Source organism: Choloepus didactylus, chromosome 3 (genome assembly GCF_015220235.1).
Source record: "Choloepus didactylus isolate mChoDid1 chromosome 3, mChoDid1.pri, whole genome shotgun sequence".
NCBI classification, from domain to species: domain Eukaryota; kingdom Metazoa; phylum Chordata; class Mammalia; order Pilosa; family Megalonychidae; genus Choloepus; species Choloepus didactylus.
The window spans coordinates 178,362,083-178,384,567 of record NC_051309.1 but is presented as its reverse complement, the minus strand read 5'-3'; the positions used below and the strand labels follow the sequence as shown (position 1 = coordinate 178,384,567).

At 37.9% G+C, this 22,485-nt stretch overlaps 1 protein-coding gene across 1 annotated transcript in view; it reads left to right on the top strand.

The window, feature by feature from the left end:
* LOC119529992 (E3 ubiquitin-protein ligase MARCHF1) overlaps nt 1–22,485 on the top strand; it is a 581,433-nt gene that overhangs the window by 105,147 nt on the left and 453,801 nt on the right. The window lies entirely within an intron of this gene.

The following is a 22,485-nucleotide window of genomic DNA, read 5'->3' as shown; positions in this document are numbered from 1 at the left end:
AATCACAGAAGCCTGGTAAGGGATGCTCTTAAGATCATTAGAAGAATTTTGTCTATTTGAAAGGGACAATGAGGCACCATTTCAGATCCTTCTTAACTCCTACCAAAAGGTTTTATAGTCATTTCTGTTACTCCACCTTAACTCTAAGATGTTTACCCAAGAGGAGCCTGAATTTAATATTTGATATTTTCCCTGAGGCATTTTCCTAATCTGCTGGGAGAGGCTGGAAATGAGAAATAGTTTTATTTTCTACCCTAGCAAGACATGGGTCCTTTGTATTCCCATTGATTTTCTCTTGAAAACGGGTATCTTCTTTCAATTTGTCTATTTATATCTTAATGTATGCATCCTGGAAACTCCCCAGACAAGTCTTCTAGTTTACTGGGTATATTTTCTATTTTTCCCATCACAAAGGTGTTGGCCACAAGTGACAGTGGTCCCCTGTTTTGTCAATCTCCAATAATAATTTCTTTCCAATTTTACCACCTTTCAACAGTCTCCTTGATGTCTTTCAAACACTTGCTAACAGTCTCATTGAGGCCCATCATGTTCTACCTGCCACCTGCTCCCAAAGCAATGACACATATTGTAGGTTTTAATTACGGCAACACCTTTATTCTAGGTACTACATTTCTGTTACAGTTATTATTGCTATATGTGGTGGTTTGGATATATTATGTCCCCCCAAACAGCCATGTTCTTCAATGAAATCTTGTGGGGGCAGGCTGATTAGTCTGTTGATTAGGGTGGGACCTGTGATTGAATTATTTCCATGGAGGTATGAATGCTGCCTATTCAAGGTGGGTCTTGATTAGTTCACTGGACTAGTTAACAGAGCTCAAGAGCCAACCCATATGCTGGCTGACACTTGGAGATGCTAAGATGCAGACAGAAGGATGTTTGAAGATGCTAAGCTAAGAGATGAAGCCCATAGTTTGCCCTGGAGAAGTTAAGAGAAGACCTCCAGATACTTAGAGAGCTATGCCCTGGGAGAAAGAAGCAAGGACACACAGGGGCTGAGATAGAGGACTGAAAACTGAAGCTCAGAGATATTTTGGAAAATGCTGTTTGAAACACAACCCAGGATCAAAGGACAAGCAGATGCCAGCCACATGCCTTCCCATCTGACAAAGGTGTTCTGGATGCCATTGACCTTTCTTTAGTGAAGATATCCTCTTGTTAATGCCTTAGTTGGTACACTTTTATGGCCTTAGAACTTAGGTTATTTGTAACCTAACAAATCCCCTTTATAAAAGCCAATCCATGTCTGGTATTTTGCAGAATAGCAGCTCTAGCAAACCAGAAAACTATATAACAAATTACCCCAAAACATAGTGGCTTAAGGTAAGAAATTCAGACAAGTCTTAACAGGGATGGTTTCTTCCTGCTCCAGGAAGTGCTTGGGGTCTTAGCTGGAATAATTCAAATGTGGAAGTGTAAAATCACTCGGGAGCTGGAATCATCTTGAGGCGTGCTCCCTCACATTCCTGACACCTGTGTTGAGATAAACTGAAGAATAGGACTGCCAACTGCAGTGCCTACACATGGCTTTTCCATGTTGCTTGGATTCCTCACAGTATGGTGATCTCAGGAAACTCAAATTTTTCAAATGGAGGTTCAGGACATCAAGAGAGTAACAGTCAAGACGGGAAATCACATAGCCCTTTATTACCAAGTGTGGGAAGTCATGCAACATCATTATCACCAGACTCTACTGTTGAAGCAGTGACATGACCACTGAATTCAAGGGGAGGTGTCATAGACTCTTAAGTCTTGAGGCCAGTGATGTCAAATAATTTTGGAGCCATATTCATAACTAGCACAGATGGTTACTCTCATTATCTTCATTTTATAGCTGAGGAAAATGAGGCCCACAAAGGGGACCCAAGGACACAGTTTTTCCAAGGACATACATTTATAATAGTCAAAGGCAGAAAATAGACCCAGAGAGTGATTCCAGAGCTTATGTTCGAAACCACTATATTATCTTGCCTTTCCCATTGTGCATTACAGAAGGTATGTTTTAGCATCCTAGATCTTAAAATGGAAAGTTTTCTTCCATTTAAAATTAAGTAAGTCAATTTAATTTATTCAATAAACCCATTGTTTTAGTTTCCTTGACTAGTCAAGCAAATACCATGCAGTGGGCTGGCTTAAACTATGGGAACTTTTAAAACTCATGGTTTTGAGGTTAGGAAAAAGTCCAAATGAAGGCATCATCAAGGTGATGCTTTCTCCTCAAAGACTGGTGCTCTGGGGCTGGCTGCTGGTGATCCTGAGTCCTTAACTTGTCACTTGGCAAGGTACATGGTGGTGTCTTCTTGTCTCTCCTTTTTCTTCTGGGTTCTGGTGAATTTCAGCTTCTTGCTTCCTGTGGCTTTCTCTCTTTCTATGTATGAATTTCATTACACTTATAAAGGACTCCAGTAATAGGATTAAGACCCATCCTGCTTGTGGTGGGTCACACCTAACTGAAGTAACCTCATCAAAAGTTCCTACCTACAATGGGTTCATTACCACAGGAAAGAATTAGGTTTAAGGACATGTTTTTCTGGGGTAAATACAGCTTTAAACCACCACACCTTTATTAGTGCCAACAAGAGCCAAACATTGGGTTTTGTAGAGAGTATATAGTGGTGAATAAGAGGGACATAGCCTCTCTCTTAATGAAGCATAAAATCTAGGTTCCCATAATCTTTCTCAGAACTCTTATTTGCTATTTCTTGCAATAGGTCCTTGTCATTTCTTAATGTGAAGATTTACTTTCATCATGGGTTTTTTTCTATGTGGCTGTGGTGCATTAACTGCATTAATGGCTCCAGTTTGTTTCCATCTCCCTGTTTTCATGACTTTTGATAGTGCCAAATGGGAGATTAAGAAAAATGATGCAAATGAAGGCTTTAAAAGTACCTGTGCATTGAGTTTGCCTCTCTTGAAAAGTGGACAAAGCCAGAGTAGCTAGTGGATGATGAGAGATATGTAGCCCAGTCACTCCTATTGCCCCCAGCCAACAGTAAGCCATTCACCAGACATGTGAAAGAGGCTGTCCAAGATCACATGGCCCCAGCTGACTCTAGATGGATAGACGAGCATAGCTGAGAATATTTGAGCCTGGCCAATCTGAATAACTGTCCAGTAGAATCATGAGCTAAATACATGGATGTTGTTTTCAGTCGTTAAATGTTGGGGTAGTTTGTAATGCAGCAATAACAAATTGATACAATGGTATTCTTTGAAATACATGATTATGTTCTTTCTTCTAGAGCCTAGCTTTACATTTGATAAATTTATACAGCTTGTTCTGATAGTCTCGGAAGAGGGTAAATGTAGATTTTATGCTTGCAACACTTTTTTTGAAAGGCTATGACAATCTATTTTAATACCACATTTACATACAGAAAACATCTTTGCCATTGCTGGATTAGTTAATTTCAGCTGCTAAATTAACTGTATAACCACGACGATTACGCTGATAGTGACTAATTCTGATTCTTCTAAATTGAGCACCTTAAATTTGTATGCCTAATAGAGCTCTTAAAACATTAAGACATTTTAAGTATACGTATACCTTGTAATATAAATAAATCTTGTGTTTAAAAGTAGAGTGTACTACCAAATGGAATGATTTTAAAGGCAAAATGCAAAATTCTCTTGATAGAGTCCTGTTCCTTGAATAATTCATATTTCAGTATTTTTATCAATGTGAAGACTTAGGTACTTTCTTTTTCTTGCTAAACAATAGTTTTATTATTTCTTGTGAGTTCTACCTTAAGCAAAAGACTGTCACAAAATGAAGATCTTCATCGCTTTTTTAGCATGGTAGGTAAGGGAGGTATGGAGTAAAAAAATCTTAGCTTGATTTCAAAATTCAGTATTTACCACATCTGTGACCTTAAGCAAGTCACTTAACCTTTGGAGGTTAGTTTCCTTACTTATACCGGTGTGGGGGGGATGTGATAACAATCACCTTGCAAGGGTTGTATGTGAAGTGACTAGCCTTATTCCAGACACAAGATAAATATTTTTCAATGGACATTTACTAAGTGCCTATACTTTCTGTAACACAGGATAATTTTAGCTCAAGGCAACAGTAAACCAAGCTTCCCTCCTCTGCATGTGCACTTGATCCTTACGTTGTTTGTCTTGTGGTTTTAAGATGGCTGCGAGTAACACGGGGTCAACTAGACAGAGAAAATTGGCTCCCACCAGTCCGTCTTACTGGCCTATCTTAGAGCTCTTGCCTTCCTCTGGACTATTAATAGTTACTGGGGATTGTTATTTTCTAGTTGGTTTAGGTGTTAGTTGCTGAAAAAACACACTGGCAAGGGAACTAGCATTACCTTTAGCCAATCAGCCCCACCTGTGGAGCTAGGAGTGGGATCAACTTCCCTGGCTACATGGGAGGATAAATACTTCTTAAATATGTTATATTTTCTTTGGGAGGTTTGAGAATGTTAGATTATATCTTTTCAATTTTTATGTATTATAGAAGTTGTGGGTTTACAGAACAATCATGCATAAAATAGAGGATTCCCTTACGCCACCCCACCACCACCACCTTGCATTGTTGTGGAACACTTGTTACAATTGATGATAGCACATTTGTATAATTGTACTATTAATTAAAGCCCATGGTTTACCTTAAGGTTCATGGTTTGTGTAGTTCCATGGATTTTTCTAGATTTTTATTCTGTTACCTTATTGGAATTTTGATTAGTATTGCAATTCCCCTTTTAATAGTATTCAGATATTTATTTCAGTGCTGCTAATTGTGTTCACAATGTTGTGCTAACATCACCACCATCCATATCAAACCATTTCCATCCTTCAAAACAGGAATGCTGTAAATTTTAAGCCTTAACTTCCCATTCCCTAACCCATCATCCACCCCCCACCCCATCCCCTGGTAAATTAGATTCTAGATTCTGACTCGATGAGTTTGCTTATTCTAATTGTTTCAAAATAGTGAGTTCATGCAATATTTGTCCTTTTGTGTCTGGTTTATTTCACTCAACATGTTCGCTCAAGGTTCATCCATGTTGTTGCATGTATTAGGCCTTGTTTCCTTTTTATGGCTGAATAATAATCTGTTGCACATACATATCACATTTTATTTATACACTCATTGATTGATGGATACATGGATTGCTTTCATCTTTTGGAAATTGTGAATTATGCTGCTATGAGCATTAGTGTGCAAATATCTGTTTCAGTCCTGCTTTCAATTATTTTGGATATATACAGAGTAGAGGGATTGGGAAGTGGAGTCTTCTAACTTCATTTTTTTTAATTCAAGGTGACTTTATTTATTCAGGGCCCCTTACCATTCTATACTTACCTTTCTGAGGAACCACCAAACTGTCTTCCACAGCACCTGCACCATTTTACATCACTACCAGCAAAGAATGAGAATCCTATTTCTCTGCATCTTCTCCAACACTTATTACTTTCCGTTTTTTTAATAGCAGCCATTCTAATGAGTGTGAAACGGTATCTCATTTTGGTTTTGATTTGCATTTCCCTAATAGCTAGTGATATTGAGTATCTTTCCATGTACTTTTCACCCATTTGTATATCCTCTTCGGAGAAATGTCTATTCAAGTCTTTTGCCCATTTTTAATTGGGTTGTTTGTCTTTTTATTGTTGGGTTTTATGATTTATTTGTATATTCTGGATATTAAACCTTTATTGGATATGTGGCTTCCAAATGTTTTCTCACATTGTGCAGGCTTTCTTTTCACCTTTGTGATAAAGTCCTATGATGAACAACAGTTGCTAATTATGATTAGATCCCATTTATCTGTTTCTTCTTTTGTTGTTTTAATTTGGGTGTAAAGTCTAAGGAACTATTGTTTACATTTTTTCAAGAAGTTTGAGAGTGCTAGCTCTTACATTAGGTCTTTGATCCATTTTGAGTTGTTTTTTTTTTGATGGTGTGTGACGTAGGGGTCCTTTTTTTTATTTTTGCAAATGGAAATAAAGTTTTCCCAGCACTATTGGCCTGTATGTCTGTCCTGTGCCAGTACCATGGTGTTTTGATTGTGATGATTTTGTATTAAGTTTTAAGATTGGGAAGTGTGAGTCTTCTAACTTCATTTTTGTTTTCAAGATGGCTTTATTTACTCAGGGCCCCTTACCATTCTATATAAATTTGATGATAGGCCTTTTCATTCTGCAAAAAAAGTTTGTTGGAATTTTGGTTGGTATTGCATTGAATCTATAAATTGTTTTGGGTGGTATTGAAAGTGTAACAATATTTACTCTTTCAATCCATGAACACAGAATATGCTTACATTTATTTAGGTATTTTTTGTTTCTTTTAGCAATATTCTGTAGGTTTCTGTGTACAGGTCCTTTACATGCTTGGTTAATTTACTCCTAGATATTTGAATTAGTTGCTATTGTGAGATGAATTCTTTTCTTGATGTCTTCTTCTGATTGTTTATTCCTTGTGTTTAGAAATACTGCTGATTTGGGGTTGTTGATCTTTTACCCCACCAATTTGCTGAATTTATTTACTAGCTCTAGAAACTTTGTTGTGGATTTTTCAGGATTTTCTACATATAGGAACATATCATCTGCAAATAGGGTATTTTACTTCTTCCTTTCCAGTTTGGATGCCTTTTATTTCTTTTTCTTGCCTAATTGCTCTGGCAATTTGAGCCTGGCCAAACCTGAATAACTGTCCAGTAGAATCATGAGCTAAATACATGGATGTTTTTCAGTCGTTAAATGTTGGGGTAGTTTGTTATGCAGCAATAACAAATTGATACAATGGTATTCTTTGAAATATATGGCTATATTCTCTCTTCTAGAGCCTGGCTTTACATTTTATAAATTTATACAGCTTGTTCTGATAGTCTCGGAAGAGGGTAAATGTAGATTTTATGCTTGCAACACTATTTTTTTTGAAAGGCTATGACAATCTATTTTAAAACCACATTTACATATAGAAATCATCTTTGCCATTGCTAGATTAGTTAATTTCAGCTGCTAAATTAACTTTACAACCATGACAGTTAAGCTGATAGTGACTAATTCTGATTCTTCTAAATTGAGCACCTTAGATTTATATGCCTAATAGAGCTCTTAAAACTTATAGTATAATGTTGAATAACAGTGGTGACGGGGGGACTTTTTTCTTGTTCCTGATCTCAGAGGGAAAGCTTTCAGTCTTTCACCATTAAGTGTTAGCTGAGAGCTTTCTGTATATGCCTTAATCATGTTGAGGAAATTTCCTTTTATTCCTAATGTTCTAAGTGTTTTGTTTTTTTTTTTAATCAAGAGAGGTGTTGTATTTTGTCAAATGCCTTTTGCACATCAATTGAGATGATCGTATGTTCTTTTTTAAAAAAAATTTCCTTCATTCTGTTAATGTGGTGTATTACATTAACTGAGTTTCTGATGTTGATCCAGCCTTACTTACCAGTGATAAATCCCACTTGATCTTGGTGTATATTTCTTTTAATACGCTATTGGATTTTCTTGAGGATATTTGCATCTAACTTCATAAGAGATATTGGTCTGTAGTTTTCTTTTCTTCTGATATCTTTACCCAGCTATTGTTTGAGGGTGTTGGCCTCATAGAATGAGTTAGAGTCTTCTCTCCTCCTTGGTTTTTTGAGAGTCCAAACAGTATTGGACTTAAGTCTTCTTAAAATGTTTGGTAGAATTCCCCTGAGAAGAAATCTGGTCCTGAGCTTTACTTTGTTGGGAGGTTTTTGATAACTGATTCAATCTCTTTACTAGTAACTGGTATGTTGAGGTCTATGTCTTTTTGAGTTAATGTGAGTAGGTTGTGTGTTTCTAAGAAGTTGTCCATATCATCTAAGTTATCTACTTTATTGGCATACAGTTGTTCACAGTGTTCTCTTATATTCCTATTTATTTCAGTGGGGTCAGTATTTCTGATTTTTGTTTCTTGTATCCCCTTTCACTTTTTTGTCAGTCTAGCTACAGGTTTGTTGATTTTATTGATCTTTTCAATGAACCAAATATTGTTTTTGTTTTCTATTTTATTTACTTCCAATCTAATCCTTGTTATTTCCTTCCTTCTGCTCACTTTGGGTTTAGTTTGTTCTTTTTCTAGTTCTTCCAGTTTTGAGGTTAGGTCTCTGATTTGAAGTGTTTCTGCTTTTTAAATGTAAGCATTTAGAACTGTAAATTTCCCTCTCAGCACTGCCTTAGCTGCATCCCATAAATTTTCATGTTTTATATTCATTTTCATGCTCCTCAAGGTATTTCCTAATTTCACTTGTGATTTCCTCTTTAATGCATTGGTTGTTTAAGAGTATGTTCTTTAATTTCCACATGTCACATCCCAAGAGGGCCATGCCAGTCCAAAGGCCAAAGAAGACAATGAGCATTTTCTGATACATGAACTTTTATTCAGGGCTTACTTACAACGTGAGAAGTCACGAAGAGATCATGACGGCTCTCTCAGGCCGGGCAGGCATCGCATTCTCAGGAAAGATGACCAAGCAATACAAAAAGGACAGAAAGCCTTTTATAAGGGCTTAAGACAAAGGCCTTCCTAAGGGTGGGGGAAGCATAGATGCGGGAACAGGTTACTCTGACCTGGGGGGTGGTGCAGGAAGGACTAGAATAACACTTGAACAATTACATTTTGCTCTTTTGTGAGACTGAGAGCCTCTCACTTCCTGCCTGCTTGCATAAAGTTACATTTCAAGGTCAATTTACCCTTTTTCTCTTTACTGGCTTAGAAAGACAATAGGTTAAACATTTAGCTGCCTAGGTCATGCAGACTGCTGTGCACCAAAGATCTGCCGGCCTGTTTTGCTCAGGCCACGGTTGCCACACCACATATTTGTGAATTTTCCATTTCTCCTTGTTATTCATTTCTAGCTTCATTCTGTTGTGGTCAGAGAATATACATTGTATGATTTCAGTATTTTTGAATTTATTGAGACTTGTTTTGTGATCCAACTTAAGATCTATCCTGGAGAATGATCCATGTGCACCTGAGAAGAATGTGTATTCTGTTGTGTCCTACTTATGTCTTTTAAGTCAAGTTGGTTTAGTATATAATTCAATCTCTGTACTTCCTTATTGATCTTCTGACTAGATATTCTTTCCATTATTGAGAGTTGAATGTTAAAGTCTCCTACTATTAATGTAGAACTGCCAATTTCTCCCTTCAATTCTGTCAGTATTTGCTTCATATATTTTAGGGCTCTGCTGTTAGATGCATATAGATGTCCATAATTGTTCCATTTTCCTCTTGAATTGTCCCCTTTATCAGTATATAATGACCATATTTGTCCCTCATAACTGTTTTTTTTTTTTTAATTTGTGCCGGTTTGAATGTATTGTGTCCCCCAAGCGCCATTATCTTTGATGTAGTCTTGTGGGGCAGACTTTTTGGTGCTGATTAGATTTGCTTGGAATGTGCCCCACCCAGCTGTGGGTGATGACTCTAATGAGATATTCCCATGGAGGCATGGCCCCACCCATTCAGGATGGGCCTTGATCAGTGGAGCCATATAAATGAGCTGACTCAAAGAGAAGGAACTCAGTGCAGCTGTGAGTGATGTTTTGAAGAGGAGCAAGCTTGCTAGAGAGGAACGTCCTAGGAGAAAGCCATTTTGAACCCAGAACTTTGGAGCAGACGCTAGCCACGTGCCTTCCCAGCTAACAGAGGTTTTCCGGACGCCATTGGCCATCCTCCAGTGAAGGTACCTGATTACTGATGTGTTACCTTGGACACTTTATGGCCTTAAGACTGTAACTGTGTAGCCAAATAAACCCCCTTTTTATAAAAGCCAATCCATCTCTGGTGTTTTGCATTCTGGTAGCATTAGCAAACTAGAACAAAATTAAAGTCTATTTTACCCAAAATTGATATTGCTACCACAGCTCTCTTTTGGTTACTACTTGCCTGGCATATTTTTTCTATCCCTTCACCCTAAACTTACTTGTATCTCTGACTTTAAGGTGAGTCTCTTGTAGACACCATATGGTTAGATCATGCTTTTTTATACATTCTGCCAATCTCTCCCTTTGACTGGGGAGTTTAATCCATTTACATTTAAAGATATTACTGAGAATACAGGACTTTCTTCTGCCATTTTGCTATTTAGCCTTTGTAAGTCTTATACCTTTTTTGTCCCTTTAACTTCTGTTAAAGAATACTTTTAAATTTATTTGAATTTTTGTGTTGTACCATATTGAGTGCCTTCTCACTTCTATTTGGATATATTTTTCATCTCTTTTCCTGTGGTTACCATCAGGTTAAAATTTAACATCCAAAATATATAATAGTCATATTTTGTTTGCTACCAAGTTAACGTCAATATAATTTTCCTATATCCCTCTGCCCCCCACCACATTTTGTACTTGTAACATATCTTTGAACATTGTATGTCCAAAAAAAACTAGATGTATCATTACTTTTTATTCATTTGCATTTAGTAACTGTAGGAAGTAAGAAGTGGAGTTACACACCAAATAATACAATACATTAATACTGGTATTTATAATTACCCAAATGTTTACTTTTACTGCAGGTCTTTATTTCTTTATGCTGCTTTGAATCACTATTTAGTGTCCTTTCCTTTCAGTCTGAAGAACTTCATTTAGCATTGCTAGTAGAGCCAGTCTAGTGGTAATGATCTCCTTCAGCTTTTGTTTATCTGCAAATGGCTTAATCTCTCATTCATTTTTGAAAGAGAGTCTCGCTGGATATAAAATTCTTGTCTGGCAGTTGTTTTCCTTTAGCATTTTAAGTATTTCAACCCGCTGCCTTCTTGCTTTCTGATGAAAAATTAGCACTCAGTTTAGTTGGGACTGCCTTGTACATAACATGTTGCTTTTTTCTTGCAGCCTTCACAGCTCTCTCCTTGTCCTTTGCAATTGATTGTGTGATCAATATATGACAGGGGTGTATTTTCTTCGTGTTGATCCTGTTTGGTGTTCTCTCAGCTTCTTGGATGTGTATATTCATGGCTTTTTCTGTGTTTGGGAAATTCTTTTGTCATTATTTCTTTTGCTATTCCTTCTTCCCCTTTCTCTCTTTCTTCTCCTTCTAGGACTCCCTTAATATGTATATTGCTGTTTTGATGATGTCCCATAGCAGTCTTAGGCTATTCTCATTCATTTTTAATATTTCTTTTTTCTTTCTGTCTCTCAGCTTGACTCATTTCAAGCATTTTGTCTTCAATTTCACAATTCTTTCTTCTTCCAGTTCCAATCTGCTCTTGAAACCCTCTTGGGCATTTTTCATTTCAGTTATTGTGTTTTCAAGTCCAGTAGTTCTGTTTGGTTCCTTTTAAAAATTTCTGTCTCTGTACTTAGACACTCATATTGTTCATTCATTGCTTTACAGATATCTTTCAGTTCTTTCTCTGTACTTTCCTTCAGTTCCTAGAGCATTTTTAAGATCATTTTTTTAAAGGCTGTGTTCAGTATGTCCACATTCTCATCTTCTTCATTGATGTTTTCTATATTTTAATCTTCTTCTTTTGTATAGACCATCATTTCCTATTTCTTTGTTTGTCTTGCACTCTTTTGTTGTACACTGCAGATTTTAATATTTTAAAATGTGCACTTTGGGATTTACTTCGTAGGCTGTCTGTTTCTTAGTTTTGTAACCAGCTTGTAATAAGACAGAGATTTTCTTGAGCTTCAGCCTTTCTATCAGGAAGTTCTGCCCAAGGCAAATGCAGACTGCAGGGTTTTCCCTGTGTTTAGGCTTTTGTCTTGTCCTGGGTTTTTGCTTGTTAGTTGTTTTGGGGTTGCCCTGTTTACAGGAGTTTTGTTGTCCCTTCTGTTGCCCAGGAGACAGACCTCCCTTTCCCAGGTATCTGATGCTGACAGGCCTTTGTCCCAGCCTGTCCATCTCTACAGTTTTTACACTCCTTTCATTGTCTCATGCTGGCAAATTCTGGGAAAGGGGTCACCCCAGAGTGAACTTTACCAAGTCATTTTTTCCAAGCCGAAACAAGGCCAAGGACCCATAAAGGTGGTACAGACCAGCTCCAAAGTGTCCTGGGGAAGGAATCAGAAAGGGTACCACAAGCTTCTCCAGTAGCTTCCCAAAGCTGAGCTCTCCTGTACTGCTCAGCAAATGCAGCCCTTCAGCAAAGTGTTCCCTGCAGCTCTGAGGAGACACTGCCTCTTTAAATCTCTACCGCTCTGCCCCTGTCCTGGTAGGAATGAAACAATGGCTGCCTCCACCTTTGTCAGGATGAGGTTGACACAATAGCTGCCCTCAGAGAAGGGACCCAGGAATCTGAATTTGCTAATCAAAAGCCGTGATCAGCAATCAGCCATTCACACCCCTGTTCTTGGGGAAGAGCATTTTTATGTCCCTTTCTATCATCAGCAGCTAGCCAAGGACGGGACCCCTGGCAGCCTCCCATGAGAGTGGGGGATGGACACCAGTAGCAGCCTGCAGAAAGAGCAATTTAGAGTCCATTACCCTAATTTATCTGCCTGTTCCTCCCACTCTTCCCTGGACACTGCACAATGTTCTTCTGGCCTCTGGAGTTTCAAAATAGTTGTTTCAGACAGCTCCTGCCTGTTTAACAGTTACTTTGGTGGAAATACTGAGTCTTGGAGCTCCACACTCCACCATCTTCCTCGGATGTTAGAGTATATCTTAAGAGATTGGATGGTCTCACCTAGCCTTCAGACATTTAAATATCATAGCTCTCTAATGTATCTAACCGCGAAGAAGATATTAAAGGAATATATATTTTTAAGGCACATTTTATGTCTCTACTTTGCACATCCCTGGCTTTCTAATTTCCTTTCTCTAGCCATAGATTCTCCAACTTTTCCCTGGTCCAGCCTCCATGCTTGACAACTCATATGGCCTTGTTTCTGTAGTTTGCCAACCGCAGGTACCTGCTCCATTCTCACCTCTGCAAACTTTCTTCATTTCACTGCCCTTTGCAGTTCCTTATTGAGGACCAGTCCCTCCATTGGCTTGGGTTCTGTGAAGCCTTAGGTAACTGGGCTAACCTGACTGGCAAATGTAATAGTAAACTAGAACTAGTCCACCTGTGAAACATAACACTTAAGTTGTAAATAATACAATTTTTCACCTGGTTTTCTATGGCCAACAGCCCTGACCCTTCTTCCATTTTGGACACACTAACCTCGTTCTTGTCTCAGGTTTGGAAACTTGCTGTTTTCTTTTACCTTTTCTTTTGTTTTGGGAGAAAAAAAATTACTTTTCTATTAATTCTTCATGTAGCTAGCTCTGTGGGTCTAGCTGAATCTATCTTAAAATCTTAAATAGCAGTGCAGCCCCTGCCCCTCTCTCTAGCCCACTACTCGATTTTGTTTGCTTAAGTTGTATAGATCACAATGTGAAATTAACTAGTCTTTTCACTCTTGCTTCAAAATAAGCTGCATTGGAGAGAATTTCTTTTGTTTCCTTCTCGGTTATAGCTACAGCACCCAGAACAGTATTGACATGCTGTAGCGCTTTGCTAAATTTTTATGGAATGAAGACATTGTATTTGGAACTAGTGAGATGAGAGTCTCACTGTATTCCATAGTATTCACAACTTTCCATATGTTGTGCTTAGATCCAGTTGTTGCTTTTTAGAGCACTACTGACAAAAGCATTCTAAAAAATGGACAACCAAGGTAGATGAAGAGGCTTGAAATAATTTTTCTGTAAAAAACAATTGTTTCAGGAACTTATTTAGGTATGTGTTAGAGCATAAAGATCACACATAAACTCACAATTTCTTTGAAGTATTTGGAGGGTTAAGCTGGCAAGAAGAATCATGTATGTTCTATGTAGCCTTGGAATGCATGTTAAAATTAAAAAAGAACATTGCATGTCAGAGTCTGATGAGAACTTAGATGAAAAGTATGCAAACTCCTCTTTTACAGAAAAAAAAAAAAAGTCCCAGAGTCTTTGCATCAAAATATGCCCCAGACCTTATAGATATTGAGATGCCAAGGTAAAACTAGAATCCATGCTCTTTGAAACCCCATCCATTGTTCTTTACATTATAATTGTCTTCTTTTACCCTTATCATTATTGCTTTCTCAGACACTTGAATGGCTATATTCATTCATTCATCTGCTCAATAAATATGTATTGAGTGGCTATTAGCTACTAGGCAGGATTTTAGAAGTTAGGGATAGAATGGTTTCCCACACAGATGAATTCCTGGTCCTCATGGAGTTCACATTCCATCATTTGGTGGATTTAAATAAAACTATATGACTCATGAGGTCATAGTCTTGTATGGAAATAGAAATTTTTCACCATAAGTAAGAATGTGTTACTATTTAGAGTTGACTATGTGGGCCTGAAAATAACAGGGAGTGCTTTGTGAAGCAGAAGAGCTCCTCTATGTCTGGAGGTGTTCAAACAGACAGGGGAAACATTTGGAGGGAGTATTCTGGAGAACATTCTTATCCTTCAGAGTCTACTTTGCTCTGCTTTGAAGTATACTCTTATACATCAGGTACATGATTAATCTATGATGAAGGAGTTGATGGCTATTTCATTTTGTTCACTGGTGGCTTCCCTGGCCCCAGGATCCTGCAGGACTCACAGTAGAACAGGGTGAAGAGTCTACATTCAGGTTACTTGATGTAGACCTGGAGCCTTGCTGGGTCGTTTATCAATAGGATTATTTCAAGATAGTAAATGTAGAGGATTGTAAAATACCTGTAGGCTATCCCCAAATAAACCTTTTTAAATATCTACCGCGAGTCTAACCATGAAGAGATGCAATAATCCAAAATTAAAAACGTGGAATGAGTGCCGTGCCATTCCATGAAAGTAATCTCCGTGCTCGTGCCTCAGGGTAGAGGCTGTGTTTCTCTCGGGACATTTGAATGTTAGAGTTCTATTGGCTTAAGCCTTTGCTCTGTTCTAATTATCACCCCTGTTCCTTCTTCCTTGCCAAGTGTCATTTTGATGAAGTGACTTAATGAAAACAAAATGTGTCTTTGAATATAAATTGTGCTTATTTAAATAGAGGTTTCCTTCCACATTTAAGTTCATTGTGTGATTGTTTTTGCCGTCATTCTCCTTAATTCATCCCTCAAGCATGTGTTACAATGTAAATAATTTCAGTGCATTGAATAGCAATCGTTTCCTCTACTGTTCCATATTTATACTCTAATCTACATATTTTTGGTGAATGATAAATATATTGATTAATAAGCAAAATTGCCTCAAGTTTAAGAAAAATTGGATCATAGCAGCATGTTGCATGTAGCATATATTTCTGTTTTATGTCATTTATTTTGATCTGTTGCCCATCCAGATGGACTACAACATATGCCATTTTTATCACTAGAAATAAATAATGAAAGGATGAGCTTAAAGTCTAAGGAAAATCATTTCTACTTTTATATTAAATCTAATTTAGTTTTCTGTAAGAGCAGGAGACCATGTTAAAATAAATATTCCTGCTGTCCTGTCATGTACTCACTTTATTGTCAAGAATCAATATCCCAGGAAGGATTATTCCCACCCCCCTGCAATATATCATCACTCTGACAGCAATCTCTTTGAACATATTTTAAAACACCCTCATTCCAATGCAAAATTTGCTTTAACTTGTAGAAAATGCCACAGGGAACATACAAAATTGTATGATGTTGCTCTTACATTTTTTCTTGAAATGGCACTCTTAAACATTGAGCTTAGCACAAAATATGAAAATGCAAATAGAATTTACTAGCTGTGCATATGAAGGAGGGGAAATATAATCCTTGTGTTTCTGGCAGTGTGAGAGCTACAGCCTTCTCCTAAGAGTGCCTTTCCACTTCTTTCTTGTCCAGCTCTCGAGAGAAGCAGATGGCCCCTATGGAGAGCACCAGCCACCCCAGTCCTACTCTGTGTCAGCTGGTAAATCCCAGCGCTGTGCCTATTGCTGGACTTTTGTCTCAATGTGTAGCTGCCTCTCCTTTGTAAGCTCTGAAGTCCAGGATATTTTTAAGACCCTTAAGTCTTGTGAACCAAGGACGATCACAACACCATTTTGCTCCCTGCTTTACACAGGCCAAGAGGAGGAACTAAGCTTAGCTCTCCTAATTAATGCACTGTGGCTAGACACAGCAGATTTTTGATAAACAATTCTTGAGCCAGAAAGTGTACTGTTTAATTGGTTGCATTTGATTTTCCAGGGCTGATTTTACTTCAGGGCTGTTTGTTGGATAAGGGGCAGATAAAAGAGGAATGGTGCTGAGTAAGAGAGGAAATGGTTGCCAGGTATTAGGATTTCGGTGCCTGCATCTGCAATTCCTTGTTTCTCTTAGTGTGCCCAACTAGGAAGGAAGCCCCAGAGCCACAGGAAAGCAAAAAAGCGTTTATTCAATGTTCAGCTTGTAGTGAGAGTTCAGCAAATGCTAGAGGGATGCAATGGTGTTTTTGATTAATGCTCTTTGTATGCATTAAATGCTATAAATACTATTTGATAATAGTAATAGATGGAAGTGATTGAGGTTTTTTTCTGTATGTTAGAGAAAAATTTAATACATGACAATGATGATTGTCTTTGTAGCAAGTCGTAAAACATATCTCCAAATGTTGAATTCAGAAATTTCCCATGTAGAAATTCAAGCTTAAATTTTCTCTTACCTTATTTTTTTGCCCTGTCTACATAATGGGGCTGTCTGTAAGTGAGTGTTAAGAATATTTCCCAGGAAACAAAACTTTCATGTTTGAAGAATGCATAAGGGTGCAGCGAATAGCGTTCAATTAACACACAAGAGGCTATCACCAAATAAAGAATTCTCGTGAGGATGGATACAAGAAGTCCTGAATTTGACCCCTTGTCTCGGGAAGTACCTGCAGCAACTGAACGAGTTCTTGCCACTGGGGCAGAAGACACTGCCAATCATGGAGAGGGGTGCTGGGGACAGAGACTTCTTATTATTGCTTAATTGATCTCCCATCAACTGGAAACCTACTCTGAGACCTGTCCGGGAATGACCACCAACTTTAAATGCCCCTCTCTGCTGCACTAGCAGGAGAAATGGGGACCTGGGAAACTGGCTTGTAGGGGAGAAGGTGAAAAAGCAGGAAAGGCACTGACAGGTGAGGACTGAAAAGTGCTTTTGTGTGGTTTGACTGGGCTAGTTGTCCAAGCTGCCAAGGTGATTTGCCTTTCTTAGAATACTTCTTCAGAGTTGTGGACCACACAGAGAGCAGCAGCACAGTGGGATCAAGTACTGGTCATTTTCTCCCCTTTCCTTCGTTCTCACTGCCTGTTGCTCCTACCTGCTCTCTATTCCTCCTCTCAACCCAATAGGCTCGATCCTGTTGGCAGGTTAACTTAGTAAGATGTAAATTTGTTGTCATTCCTCTACTTAGTTGACTTTGGTTGCTTCCTACAGCCTTATCAGTAAAATCTACGTTCCTTGTCATGATATATAGGGTCCCTTAGTGATCTGATTCCAGGAGCATTTCTCCTTCTGGGTTTCACTGGCTCTTTCACTGTCTGACCGCTGTAGCCTTATGGATCTACTCATCATTGCCTGATTATACTACCTAGGTTGGAATTCTTCCCCCTCTGTCTGGAATGTCCTTTTCCTCTTCTCTGGTGGTTGATTTTTCAAGGCCCAACTAAAAAGAGAACTCAGCTGTAAAATATTTTCCATTCCACAGAATCAGAATAACTCCCTCCTTTGTGCAGTCAGGGCACTTGCTTTACATGTCTGTGCTCACACCATCACACCAGTTTTTAGGAGAATTTGCTGCATGAATGCCTGGCTCTCCTGCTGGAGCTGTAAAATAGACAAACCTGTCTTTGAAACTCATCTTTGCTACTTAATAGTTGTGTGACACTAGGTAAATTTCTTTCTCACTAAGGCCTGATTTCCTCATCTGGAAAATTGTGAAAATAATAGAGGTGTTAGGAAAAGTAAATGATTTAATACAACAAAGTGATTAGAACAGAGCCTGGCATGTAGAAAGAACTCTAAAATATTAGCTTCAATTCATTAATCTAGTAGTTCTTTAAGAAATAGTTATTGAGTGCCTGTTTTGTTCCAGACTTGTTTATCATCATCATGCTTACCATTATTGAGCTAACATGCTTACCAGTTTTTTAATACTGAGTATCTAACACCATAAATGTCACATAGATATACATTATATGTTTACTGACATAAGAATTGCTTTGGTCATTAGGCTTAAACACTGGGCAATTGGATGCTCAGTGTTCATCCTATTTACTAGGTAAAAATATGCGGCCTATAGCTGTGAAAACATGCTTTACACCCCAAAGCTGATTTTCTTAATGGTTGGGAATTTAAAGAACCTAATTAAATTGAAATAATATCTCCCTTGTATGTAAAATAACTATGTTTATAAAGTCAACACATTATGAAATTACATTGGAAGCACTGATTTATAAATGGTAAGATTATGTATTTTTGTCTTAGTATAAGTTAGGAAACTTCAGCATAATTAGATATAAATTTAACCTTTGAAATATTCACAACCACAACATTTAAAGCAAAATCAATATAACTGCAGAAACTACATATATACATTAGCTATTAGTAAAAATGCACAATCTCAAATGCCAAATATGCTTAAATTTTATAATTTTTATCTTATTGACCCTATCATTTATCATTCTCTGACATATAAATTTCAATCAAAATTGTGACACTCAAATAAGTATGTCCTTTCCCTCATAGTGATAAGGCACACATTCTTAGATATGAAATGTAGGGCAGTTGGGTGCAATATGCAGCTTTACTAACAAAACTGACTCATTTTTACTGCTCTGATTATGTGTTGTCAGATGTGGAAATCCATCCATTTGGGGATAATTGACAAAGATGAGCTTTTTAAAATTGTACAGTGTTATAGTATATTCAGGCTAATAGTGCAGAGATAATTTCAGTGTTATTTAGAAGTGAATATGCTAACCAATCTGATAAAAATGTCATATACAGTAGAGCAGGAGGCAAAAAAGAGCAGCCGGGTCCTTGAGGTTGCCATTCATTTGGGTTCCTTTAAAATTTTGCTGTCTTGCTGCCTGAAAAGAGAGCCATGCAGTCTGGGGATGAGGAGTCCAGACTAGGAACAGGACTGCCTCAGTCCCAGTTATAGCAACACACTTCTCTGTGTGGCTCAGTTTTCTCATCTGTGAAATGGGGATGCTGGAAATCACAGTTCCTCCTGCACAAGGTCATTGTGAGGACTCAGTGAGTTAATACATGCAAAGTATATATTACAGTAGTCAGGGTCCAGCACAGTGACAAACCTGGCCTGGAATAGCTCACTCACTAACAAGAAGGATCCTTCCCACCTTTGAAGGGAGTGCTTAGAACAGGCTCCATATTTTGAAACAAAATCTCACCCTTCCCATTTGTCTTCCACTAGTGTGTGAGCCCTGAAGTGTTGTCGTGTTCTACTCATGTTGCCTGTCCCCAGCACAGGGTAACACAGTGTTTAATATATGTTTGCTGAGACTGTGTTTTCTGAACCACCTGAAATCTAACAGTAGTGTTTGACTCCTTTTCAGTTCATTGACATGATTTTTAAACATGTATATAAATCATTGCTAGGTAACACAATAACAAAACTATCACTAATTCACACTCTCGACTGAGTTTGTCTTTAATTTTACTTGAAATCATTTGGACACAAACCACATGTGTCAGTCCCTGAATAATGCCAGCCTAATCCCAGCCCGGGACAAGCTCCAGATTGATCCTTTAATGTAATATTTCTAAGTCAAAAGTATGAGGCAATAGAAAATTTTGGCAATTTCTGTGTTCCTTGGAGGAGGTGAGAGCTGGGAAGGACTTTACATAGAGGGGCTCTAGAAGGCAGAGATAATGCTGAAGACACTGCCCATGAAAGGAGTTACAGAAAAAGGGACATCACATAGGAAAGAAGCCAAGCATGAGAAAATGAAACGCATAGGAGACAACCTTCATTTTACTTGACAGCCTATTGCACAGACTAGCTAGCGTTTCTAGCCAAGAGGATTTTTAAATTTTAACCCATGAGATTCTTAAAGGGTAGCCCTGGACCAGCAGCATCACCATTCCCTGGGAATTTGTTAGAAATGAAAATTCTTGGGCCACACCCCAGTCCTGCTGAATCAGAAATTCTGGGGGATGCAGCCCAGCAGTCTGGTTTTAGCAAGCTGTCCAGGTGATAGTGATGCAAGTTGAAGTTTCAGAACTGCTATCATTGCCCCATCTCTGATCATAAATAGGTAGATATTCACACTCACTGTTTATGAAGACAAAGTACATTAATTTTTAAAACATTATCATTGAGATCACTAAATAATTATTGAGTATGTAAGCCATGTGTTTCTGCTAGTGTGAAGATTAAAAAAAAAAACTTTTATTTTCTGCTCTCTAATTCATGGTAAGACAAAAATAGACAACTAGCAATACAAGGCAGTGTTACTAAGTGCCAAATAATTGTTTGTTATAATCAGGACTATAGATATTTAGGGAAAGTGAAGATAACCACAGGTGCAGGTGATTTGAAGTGGGTCAGGAAATGAAATGTCGGAGAGATGGATTCCTGCACTGTTATAGTTCTGTGCTTCTGGAAGCCATCTGCTTATATGGTGATGAGTAACAATCCATCCCCAAACTTGGTGGCCTAAAACAACATTTTAAAAATTATTATTATTATTATCTCTCATGGTTCTGACAGGGACCTAGGCTCTGCTGGGAGGTTCTTGCTTGCACTCTCTTTCTCAGTTGCTGTCTGTTAGGAGCTGCAGGTGGCTGGGGTCCTTCAAAGATTTGACAAGGCTTATGTCCATGAGAGTTTCTTCGCTTTCCTGAATGAGGCCTCCAAGTGTTTCTCTCTGCACTCAGGGTCTCATCCTCCACAAGAATTGGGCTTCTCACTGAATGGTGATCTTGGGGTTGCCGTACATCTTACAATGCAGCTGGCTTCTGAGAGAGCAAGTAGAAGCTCCCAGTCATCTGAAAGACCTGAAATTTGTGCCGCATCAATTATGCCTTATTCCATTGGTCAAAGCAATCACAGGCCCAGGACTGACTCAAGGGGAGGGACCACCTGGTGTCAATACTTGGAGGCGAGGTTTCTTGGAGACTTTTGGTGACTAGCTGCCACGAGTCGCTGACAATCTGGAAAATTTGAGGTTTGGCCTAGTTGATCTCTAGAGTATTTGACCCTGTAATTATGATCTACAAAACTTCCCTGCATAAACGGTATATCACCAAGGAGAGCATAAAATGCCAGTAGAGCAAATATAGTCAGTTTTTATGTTTGATGGCATTTGTTTTCAATTGGCTACCAATAAAGGCTGTTGAAAAAGAAAAAAAAAAAAGAAATGTTTCTTCGGGTTATAAAGCCACTGGCAGTCTCCCAGAAAGATGCATTTCTTACATTGATGAAGCTTCTTCACTTTAATTTGATTTCTACGTGTGGCCCCAGGCCACATCTCAAACTCAAAGTGCTGTTATATAGTGTGTATAAGTTTTAAAAGTCAGTAATGACATAAATTTATTTAGTGTTTTATTTGGTTTGTTTACTTTTATCCCATTAAAATCATTATTGCATAGAGCATAATGGTTCTATTCTGACCAGTTTATATAGAGAAATGCAAAGCCCTTTAGGAATCCTGTTGAGTGGAAATGTGAATTTTTTTTAGCATTTCTTGAATATAGATTCTGTTGTTCAAGCCAGGTTGTCAACTCCTTTTATGAAAGTCATTAAAATTTTACCAGAGACGCAAACTAAAATTCAAAGTTCTAAATAATTAAAAAATTATTTTAAAATTGTTTATTCTCTAAAAAGTAGTAAAGGATTTTTAGAGGATTTGAATTTATGCCAGGTCTTTATAAAAGCATTCTTCACTAGAATGGCAAAATATCTTTTCCTAAATATAACACTATGGTATCTAAAATTTTAAAATTAAGAGGAATAGAAAACTTATTGTTTTATACCCTAGACATTTTTTTCTATTATACTATTCAGATCTGAAGCCCAAGCAGAACATTTTTCTCCACAGTTACATATAGTACCCAATATGTGTACAGTAAACTGCCTGTTACTCAAATAGAGGCCACAGTCATAGCATAGTTTTTTAAAAAAAAACATTCCCTATGCCAGTTAAATAGGGACTGTGGACCTGTAAATTCCCACATTCTGCTGAATTTTCTCTTCCAGACTACTGTAAAGTAGTCGGCCACAGCACCTCACTCATCTCCCTCACTCACCTTACTGCTTACCAGCACCCAGAACAGGGTCTGTCATAATGAAGCTGTGCAATGACTATTTGGTGAATGGATTAAAAAAAAAAAAATCAATCAAATGTAAAACATTCCTGATCCCAAACTGACTTCAGCTTGCACCTTTTGTTTCTAAAGAGCACCTGAATTAAGGAGGAGTGTATTCACTTTTAATTACAGCAGCTTCTAAATGAAAGCTTCTTCAAGCCTGCACTATGGGGTGGGGGAAATATTAGACAATTTTAGAAAATAAAAATTAACAGGTGTTGGCAATTTAAATTTTAATGCTAACTT